We start from the raw sequence: 10,501 nt of genomic DNA, 5'->3' as shown, positions 1-10,501 counted from the left end.
GTGTCAAGTCAATGGAATATGATTTAGTTACTTACAGACTGTCTCATTCCCACCCATTAATGCGTGTAGTGGCTAAAGTCCACCCAGCGTGGAGTGTCTAGTTAAAAAAGACTGCTTATCACTGTAGAGTTTCAATTGCACTAGAGGTAAAAAGTCTCTTTGTGTTGGAGGTTGTTCATATATTTTTTCAGGTGCACAATTCACACAAATTTCTCCCTTAGTGATTCTTTGGGGACCTTGTAGCAGTAAAACATCCTCTTGGGACCACAAAGCTGGCCCTTGCAATTCCCTCTTTACAGGATTTCTCAATCACTCACAACTTGTTTGGAATGCAGTATATTTGCTAGTGGATTTGAGCAACTGAGATTACATACCTGCCTTTTGCTCTTTTCTGTCAATAAAGTGGTGGGTTGATGTTACACTGCCATTTGCTGGTTCTTAAAGCTCTCTATAGCGTAGGCCCTTGTTATATTAGAGGTGTCTATTCATCAAGCTTCATCTATGCTCATGCATCAACCATCTTTTGTCAGATGTCAATGTCATGTCTTAGGTTGGTAGGCAATTTCCTACTTTATTATGAGGGGCCACTAGGATGGCTAACTATCCCTCCTTGAATGTTAGTCTCTCTTCCCGCATTTAAAAAAAATGCAAGATTTTTTCATCTATCAGGTTATTTTTTTTAATTTGAACACTGCTGGCCAATTAAGGGGCTATATTCTCCTTCCCCTTTCGCCCATCTTAGTAAGTTGTATTAACAATATCAAGCATTTTGTACCCTATAGTTAACATTAAAATGTGGCCTATGTACACAAATTCATTCTCCACTTACCTAGAGTTCTGTGGCCCTTGGGATGTTAATAGACTGCAACATCTTATTCCATAAACATATTTGTTTTTAATATAAAGTTAACTCCTTTTTTAAAGAATCCAAGCATACACAATAGTACTGTTTACAGCTTTTAAAGCAGGCTACAGTCATATTGTAGAACCATGTTTGAACCCTGCTGGGGAGGATGAGATGGAGAGTCTTGTATGCCATTCACCATATCAGCACTTGCGTGTGCAGATGCCCTAAACTGGTTCTGAGAACCAGTTCCTTAAAGATCAGTGAAAGAGTGAGTTTCATTGAAGATTTGTAAACAGGTTGATTTTTTCAAGTACAGAACAAAGAGTATTGACTTTTTTGGGAGGGTAGGCTATTCGAAGATTTTGTCCTGCTACCTTTTCCATTCTGTAGAATATAAACCAGTTCACTTTTCCACAACTATATAGAGAACCATGTCTCAAAACAATGTGGTACAGTGGACTGAGCACTGTCTGGAAGCCAGAAACCCCCAAGGACTAATTCTGACTCAGATACCAGTTTGTTGTGTGGTTTTAGGTAGTTGCTTAACCTTTCTTGTCTCATTTTTCCTATTTGCAAAAAGAGAGCACCTCTCTCAAAAGGAGGGTTATGAGGCTTCCTTGTCTACATGAGACTATTGTCCAATTTAACTACATCTGTTTAGAAACCAATGTAGTTCAATTAGTGCAATCCCTTTGTGTTGACACACTTATTTCAGTGGAAGAGTGTCGTATCCATTTAGCTTGAATAGACCAGGGGTTGGACTGTTTTAACTAAATTGGTTTCTAAAATAATTTAATTAAACTGGTACAATTTTGTTACATATACAAGACCTTAGTGGGCAAAAGCAATAGAGTAACACTGCCTAACACAACCAAGTATGTGCCTAGTGTCTTGGATGAGTACATACTTGGGGCAGCTAGCCCCTCCTGTTGCTCATGCCCTTGTGGCTAAACTATTTTTAGCGTGCTAGCTTGATCAGAGCTAGCACAAGTATGTTTCCTCAAGCTGGGAATTACATGCCCCACTCAAAGTGCAGACATACCCTAAGAAGGTGCCATTGTTATATGGTCACTTTACCAACTACGGCACTAGACTTTGTTCAACATATAATATTACGGATGCAGCTCTGTCCTTCCAACCTCAACTCCTCTGTACCTTTTGATTTTAAATGCCCTGTTATTGTATTTTGTCCAAAGCTAATCTATAAGTTCTTCAGGTCAAGAAGTTTCCTTTCTACTGTCAGGTGTCCAGCACACCCTTGGGTACTGTAAAATAATAATAAATCATTTGGTTACTTTTTACTCCAAGTTGCTCATTACCAAATGCTACATACAACCATTTTATTGCTTCAACTTATCTGTAGTAGCCTTGAACATTAACCTATTGCAAATTATTTACAACAGATATCTCCAGTGCCACTGTGTCTGGTGTCCCTGAACATTTGACTGATACAGAAGCAAAGAAAGCCATACGTTAGAAGTTATATTAGCTTTATACCTGGGAATTAAGATATTTCTATCCCAAACACAAGTAGTGGAGCGGTAAGTAGGTGTTCTTGGGAATGGAAAGCATCACAACTCAGTATAAAACTGAAAGGTTTATTCATATTTTAGTAAGACTTAATCTGACACTTTTTCCTGGCAGTTTAAGAACTACTTCAACTGGAAAATAAAACAGAGCAAATATTTTAAATATAGGACCACTGAAACTATAGCTTCTTAAATTTCAATATACAAGTGAACAGCAGTAAATGGCTTAGTTTTCTATTGACCTGGCTATTGCCCAAAATCAGCTTTTTAGAAGAAATTATACTTTACCAAATTAAAGTGTCAGACAGCTTTTCCTGCTAGCCAGAGATTGATCAATCATCTTTACCATGGGAATTTAAACAAAAACACCACCAACCTGCTTTAAAAATGGCCTTTATGTTTATTGGCCTACCACAATCATTACTTTATAAAAATTAACTCATGACATTACATGAAAATAAGCAGATACAACCCTGCAGCACAATATCTATCTTAGTAAATGCTACCTTTAAGCACACAAATAAACATTTGTAACAACATTTTCCATTACTCAATACCATTCATCTGAAATGACTTCAAAACATTTTTTTATGTACCACAGGTTGTAATCAACAGTGGTGCTGACAGAAGGGAATAGTGTGGTAATGCACAAAAATAGCTGCAGGCCAAGCTGTATTGCATTACACAAAGGAAGCATGCACTATAGCCTAAACTTCTTAGAATACTCTTTAGCCTTTTCAGGAGCAGGGTTATGTTACAAATCTGGGATTTGTTACCCCTTCTGAAATGGTAAATTCAACCTCAAGGTTTCAACATTAGGAAGACCATACACTCCACCTCCTCTCCAGATATGTGGTGCATCCGTCTCTCCTACCCCAGCAATTTCACAGTTAGATTTTCCAGCAAGAAATAAAATTGAAATAAAGTGCTGCCCCAAAGCAAGTGGGTAAATATCCTTCCCATCAGCCTGCCACATAAAAGCTACGGAATGCTTTGATCCCTCAAATAGCCACCCATACTGTCCTAGAACTTAAGTTTTCACCTGAAGTGGAAGATTTTAAAACTTAAAATCTACAGCTCAAGTGTTATTCAAAGGATTTCACCCTCGGAACAGGTGGAATTGTAATTCTCGAGGCCTATAGAACTATCAACCTGCTGCCCCAGTTGGGAGAAAGTGCATGGTCATGAGCATGCTCCAATGAAGACCTTCTTTGGTCAAATTTAGAGCTATGCTGAAAACATATAGAATCTCTTTATTGAAAGTGTGCCTGAAAGTGGGTTAGCTGTAATCAGAAGCATCATTTAAACTTATTACTTGGTAGGTTCATACTCTAAGAGCAGATCTTTGAGAGTATCAATACGTTTATCATAATTTTGGGACAGTTCTTTATTACTAGAGTGAGGAGAAGTATTCATCACCTGTAGGGAAATCTGTTGCAATTTTGACCAAGTATCCTAAAGAGGTTACAAAAAGGTATCTCTGCAGAGGATACATTAAAAGCAGTTTACAGAAGCTACATTGTAAGATCATGTTTCAAACTATCAAGTGACCTTCAACTTCTCATTTAAGTGCAAGTCAAATGGAAAATGTTAAATGAAGAAAGTTAAGATGAAACCATTTTTTTTTTTAAAGGCAGTCATGTCACTTTTACAAAGCTGCTCTAGTTTTCAGCCTGTTGGACCCAAATCCACAGAGACAGTAGTTTATGTGCATAGAGAATGGGAAAATTGCATTTTTCCCCCAGAAGGTTACATACAAAATCCTCCACATCTGCAAAACTGCTACATTCTAAGGTTTAGATTAATGAGCCTAATATATATAAATAGGTCAGAACAGATGCTCAAACAACCATGACACACGAGCTCCTCCTGTTGCTTTGTTTTGAAAGCCTGACCTATTCTATTACTGCATGTCACTTTACAAATGTGTGACCTTAATTATGGCCTAATTCTGATAAACCTATCAGTCACTGCTCCAGATCAATCACCAGCGACAGCGTGACATTTCTATACAAAAAAGTTATAAACAAATATTTCTTATAGCTGCTGGTGAGGCAAAGTGGTGTGTTATTGTAGTTTAAAAACTAAAACCCATAATTTCTACAACAATGTATTTACTAAGAGCTAGAAAGGGGCTATTATACAAACAATAGGTCTCACGCTGAAAGTGCTGAGTACCAGCCAAACTTAAATGGGAGCTGCATATGCCCAGTGCATCTCAGATTCAGGTCCAATATGTTCACAGATGTAGCCATTTACTAAGCCCACTTAATATGCACTACCACCATGGTTAACATTAAAATGCATAATCCACAGTTAATACTGGATGCTATTTCAGTTTCTTGGATAAATAGTCCCTTTCCGGCATATTCCATTGGGCTAATGGGTTAGACTCTTGTCTAGGGGTAGTGATTGTCTCAGACTATCACTCTTATTCCTCTTGCTCAGTGACATTCCAAACAGTTTTACCTACCTTAAACACAGTGCAACACTACAGTGCAATGCTTGCACACGTCAGAATAGTTTGAGTTAGCATGTGGGGGAAGTCTTCTGTATGAAAGGGCATAATCTAGTTTGGCAAATGGAAATTTGCCTCTTGATGCCTAAATCAATTTTATATGGCTGCTGTTGGAGACAGAATACTGAAGTAGGTGGACCACAGGTCTAAGCCAATATGGATATTCTGTAACATGTCCTGCACCCATTTGTTTTGCTTCCATGTATACCTGAAGCTATACTTGGCCAATTTGAGATGGACAGACTAGGAACATTTAGAATATATGTAGCCACTGATACACTCCTCACATCATCCCAACTTGCATTTGAATTGTTAGATACATACTCAAAAGCAAAACCAGTGCTTAAAGTGGCAGGACGGGGGAGGAGAGAGAGTCACAGACCTGGCAATTTATTTATTACATCTAGCTCTGCTGCTGAGGAGTGCACTTTAAGCAGTTTTACCAAAGCTGCTGCTCCCAGATTATGACCACCTTAAGAACTGACCAATATCATTTTCATACTACTTCCCTTCTGTAAAAATTCCCCCCTGCCAGCCCCTCACTACCTTTAACCTCCCCAATTACATGGTTTGTTTCCTCGGTACTTTTTCTGCTTGCAAATCATGTGCCAGTTCTGTGTGGTTACAAAATCTGAATGAGTTTATGATGAAGACTCAAACTCTGATCTAATGTCTTCCTGCATTAGGCCAGCAGCCTTCACCCAAGCAGACTATGGTCATTCTAAATCCCTACTCTTCAAACCTAGAGCCAGGGAGTGTGTATATTCTAGCCCTAATTGTGCAAGGTGCTCAATACCCTTGGATGGATGGTGCTAACCAATATAACAATTCAAGACAACCAGAGAGAATTGTCACACAAACAGTTCCTCCATCATGGAAAAATAATGGTGATTTAATAAAAGGCAAACCAACTGGGCCACATTTGCACTCTAAGTTTTGGAATGCCTGCTACTAGTGGTTAGATACAAGGGTTCTTCACACTTGGCCTCTCTTGTCTTAACACAATCACACAACCCCATCTCCATTAAGTTTAATATCTGTGATAACATTGTAAGAGTTTATTACGATTTGTAGATTCATCTCTCTCCTTCCACCAATGTGTGCCTGAAGAATTTTAAATAACCAAGATTCAAACCAGTCTGTCATTTTAGGAGCATCTGCTGCCTCTTCTGCAGAAGAGCCTTCTTTAAACATTCATGAAGCACCACTAACTGGATTCTGAAGCAGAGTTTTGAAGTCACTGTCAAGCACAGTCAGTCCCAAGAGAACAAACACAGGCAGTGAGATGAGCATATAATGCAGTGCTTAGTGGGTGAAACATTACTACTCACCCATGTTCAATATCTGTAGCCGGACTTTTCCCAGTTTGGTTAGCATCAGTGACCTGCTATACTGCATCTTCATCTGTCTGAATGCACGCATGCAGCGACCACTTCAGAGAATATGTTCAAACCCAGGTCCTTCAATTAAGAGCACACAGTGCATTGCTGGACCTATTCCAAGACCTATCACCGCTATACGAGGGAACCAATGCAGTTTCCCCAAGGATTTCTACGAAGTTCACAACAGGAGTCATCTCCCAATCTGAACAACCCTCCCACAGACTAGGAGCAGCACTAGATCACTGATGTTCATTGCATTTCAAGAGTATAGTAACATGATCCCAGAAATCAGTCTTTATTAAAGGCAAGGAAATTAGAATGAATGATTATTCAGATTAGATCTTTTTGAGCAAACATGTTTTAATGTGTCATTTCATAAATCTTAACCTATCTTTAAAAAGAACTAAAGACATTGCTTCATAGTTCTGCACCAGCAGCAGGAGAGGCATGTGACAATGTTTTCAAATTAAAAGTGCATGGAGTATTTTGCCGCATCCTTCATACTTAAGATACCTCTGTCACAAGAAAGAGAATGCACTGAACAAATGTTTAGAATGACAAGTACCTGAAAACATCCCCTCCCTCTGCCCCGACAGAGGGGCTGATACACAGCACATTCTCTTGGACAACAGTGCAAGGCTTGACCACATGTTCTTCTGTACAAGAATCTGGCATTTAAACCTCTACACTGATTTCCGGAGTATTCAAAATAATGGTTTAATAGAACAAACATTTCTGTGTTCTTGTATAGTTAGCTAGATCAGTAAATGATTTGTTATAGCCATAAATGGGATATCACAGTCTTACAAGTACTGTGCAACAGCAGTTCAAAACATCATTCAGCCAATGTCTTCTGGTGTCCGCTGTGTGCTAAGGGTAATCAAACTTTGGCTCTTAGCAGAAGTAAGTGGAAGTGAATGAATTACGCATATTTTCCAGAACTGACCTCCACTAATCCTCAGCGCCAACAAATTTCAGATAACCTAGAACAGATTTATGGATTATCAAGACACAGGACATTTACAAACATTGCAGGCATTTAAATGTGGGAAGTTCAGTGGTCGCAGAGTGTGCTGAGCCCCTGAAAAGAACTCAATTGTCACAAGAGGGCTGAAGAAGCCCTGAAATGTTGGAACCTACATTTTGTTAACAAATGAAATTTCCTATCATTTCACTTTATTATTCTATATTGAGTTCAGAAGTGTAGTAATTAAAGCAGAACTGTTCATCCATGTTGGGATGTGGAAATTTGAGTCTCATGCTATGAGAAAATAGCTGAGAAGTCTAAAAGCCATGAATGCTACATTTACAAAGCTTAGAGCTTTCCCCAATTTCAAACAACTTTTGGCTTTAAATTGTAGGTGATAAAGGTCATTCTCCAACAACTGAGGTTTTTTTTAAAACACAGCATGTGTGTTGTAAACATGGAAGCAATGCATCCAGAAAAGGAAAAATAAATCATTCAGGATCTTGTATCTAGATCCAAACACTGGGCTGATCTAGCAAAATAATGACAGGGGCAACTTTCCTGTGAATACAGGCTTGCCGAGAAATTAAACTGTAGTAGGCAGCAGGTGCATAGGCTCAGAAGGAGGGCGAGTGTGGCTCATTTCCCATATGTAACAAAACAGTATTCTGCAGCTCTCCATTTCTGCTAAAAAGCAAGACAGCCATATGGTCACATGCATTTATCTGGCTGAAGCTTAACTGGTCTGGACAAAGATCTAGAAGCTTAGCATATAACAAGTTACTGAAAATGCATATTTTTCATCTGAATTGTTAGAACATTACATCTATTTTGCTCTCTTTCACTGAGATGCCATAAGATTGATTGTATTAAGACAAAATTAGATCTACATCTATTTAAACCTAGCTACATATTTGCCCAAATCTCTAATGTGGGTTCACTTAAAACTTCTTCAGAAGAGGTTTCTTCCATATAATCTACTCAGGGAAAATATTCCTCAGAATACAGATGACATTTAGTAGCTGTTACATGGGGTGATTATAGTGCACCTGTGAATGTTCATCCATCCAGACAAGCTTAACATTCTAACACTTTACTTTAGAAAGCAGGCTTGCTTGTGCACTAGAACAGCTAACAGGCTGCAAGACTGCTGCTTTGGAGCACAAGATGTGGGGTGGGAGGCTAAGGAGGGACTCAAGATATCCCTTACAAGTTTAAGGAGGCAGGGAGAAAATTCTTATTTTAAGTCATTCCTTAATTAAAATATTTGTAAGTATATTATTCCTACATCTGACGGTCTTATTATTGAGTGAGGTCACATTCTCACAGCTCAAGTCCCTCAAAAGAGGTCAGGAGCAGATATTATTGTAGTTTAGTTCCAGTCATGTCTAATGACTAAGTTACTGAGCCTTTTACAGCTCATTCCATACATACAGACCACATCATCCAAAAATACATGAAAACAACAATGCCAAAGTAGTAATGCCAAAACACACAAGAAGAAATCACCAGCTCCATTCTTTGACATATCACCAGCAGGAGTTGCATGTGTAACGGGAAGAGAGAGTGTGCATTTCTAGGGCACCCTCCTTCCCTTGATACTCTGGATTTCCTGGCTTTTCCTAGTAACATTATTTCATCGGTGCGCATGTCTAAATTTCATGCATACTGAATTTATTATTTTTGGTTAGGAAAAAAAATCCCCTTAAAGATGAGACAGAGCTAATACAAACCACTGCCACTCTGATTTTCAAGATATGTATTGCAAAGTGGTGGTATGGGAGGGGTTGTTTTGTTTTTGAAGAGGCAGGATAATTAAGTAAATCTGTTTAAAGGACTTTTACACAACAAGTGCTGACCCAGTGGTTCATAATACACATTAAATGTATATTTGTCTGTCTTGGCAAATTATTTTTAATGGCTGTTTTCTTGGTTGCTCCCAAGTCCCCAGACCAATCTTAGGTCTCATCTTTGGTTCCTCACATTAAATATGATTTCCAATCCATTACCCAATGGAGATTGTGCATTAACATCTCAGTCAAGCAATTCATTCCTATGCTAAGTCTTTATGCAGATATATTCAACAAAATTGGTGTAGAGAGTGAGATTAAAGTATCTCAGAATTCCTCTGCTACCAACATTCCTCCCCAAGAGGCCCTTGGCTCACATTAGGCATCAACAGAATACCAGAATTCAGTTTTAAAAATATCTCCAAACTCTTTTGGAACTACAGGAGTGAAAAAAGAAAAAAAAAAAATCTAAACATTTATTTTCCCTTTGTAAAGATTATTTTAAACACAGAACTGAATTCTGTTTTCCTCAGTCAATGGTAAGCGCAACCCTCCTTTTCTGGAAAACTGGCTAACGAATTGCCAAGGCAGCATCGTGGGCATTATCTACCAAGTGAGCTACACTTGCTGTTACTCATTCCAGATTAGCCCTACTGTACGTCCAGCCAGAACTACAGGGCTCTGATTGTGGTAAAGATTATTTTAAAAAATCATCTCTAGTTATACTGAAAGAAAGCTGAGAAATGAATCCTTTTGTGGATTTTTCATCTTTAGCACCTTTCAAGTTTAACCTAAACTAATTAATGAAGATATACAAATATAAGCAATTTATAAAACAAGTCTGGAAACAACTACCTTTTTCAATTTTATAGCAGTAACATTGGTTTATAAATTCAGATTTAGGCCAAAAAAATTGCAGCCCTTGTCAACAATAAGTAACAAAAAAAAAAAAAAAAGTAACATAACAATATGATAATTCCATAAAGAAGGGCTAGATTCTAAAAATACTATTATTTATTGACTGAACTTGATATTATTACACCAAAAAGAGGTCCAAATTACAGCCGGAGACTAACCCCAACATTCTCATTAATAAAAGCAATTAAGTAAACCTATGTTGGTCTAAGGATTTAGTTTTAGTCAAAATACATTACTGTAAGTTACTACCTTTACTGACTACATTTTGCAGGGTAATCTGTCCAGATATCCACAGATCCAACTTCTTACTTTTCCTGTGTGCTAGTTTCTTTTCCTCAATGCAGATTACCTGGAAATCAACAGCCAGCTCAATCAATGAGATGTAAATACAATGATGCAGTGCCAGCTATTAATCTCTACCCAACAGCATTTGACTGGAATAGTTTCCAAATGCTACTTCTTGATGTATGGGTATGGGAACTTGTGATCGGTAAAATACTGTATATTATTTACAAGTACCCTTATCCACAGCCTTCTTTCTATACATCAC

Source organism: Emys orbicularis, chromosome 17 (genome assembly GCF_028017835.1).
Source record: "Emys orbicularis isolate rEmyOrb1 chromosome 17, rEmyOrb1.hap1, whole genome shotgun sequence".
Taxonomy (NCBI): domain Eukaryota; kingdom Metazoa; phylum Chordata; order Testudines; family Emydidae; genus Emys; species Emys orbicularis.
This window is presented reverse-complemented; position numbering follows the sequence as displayed.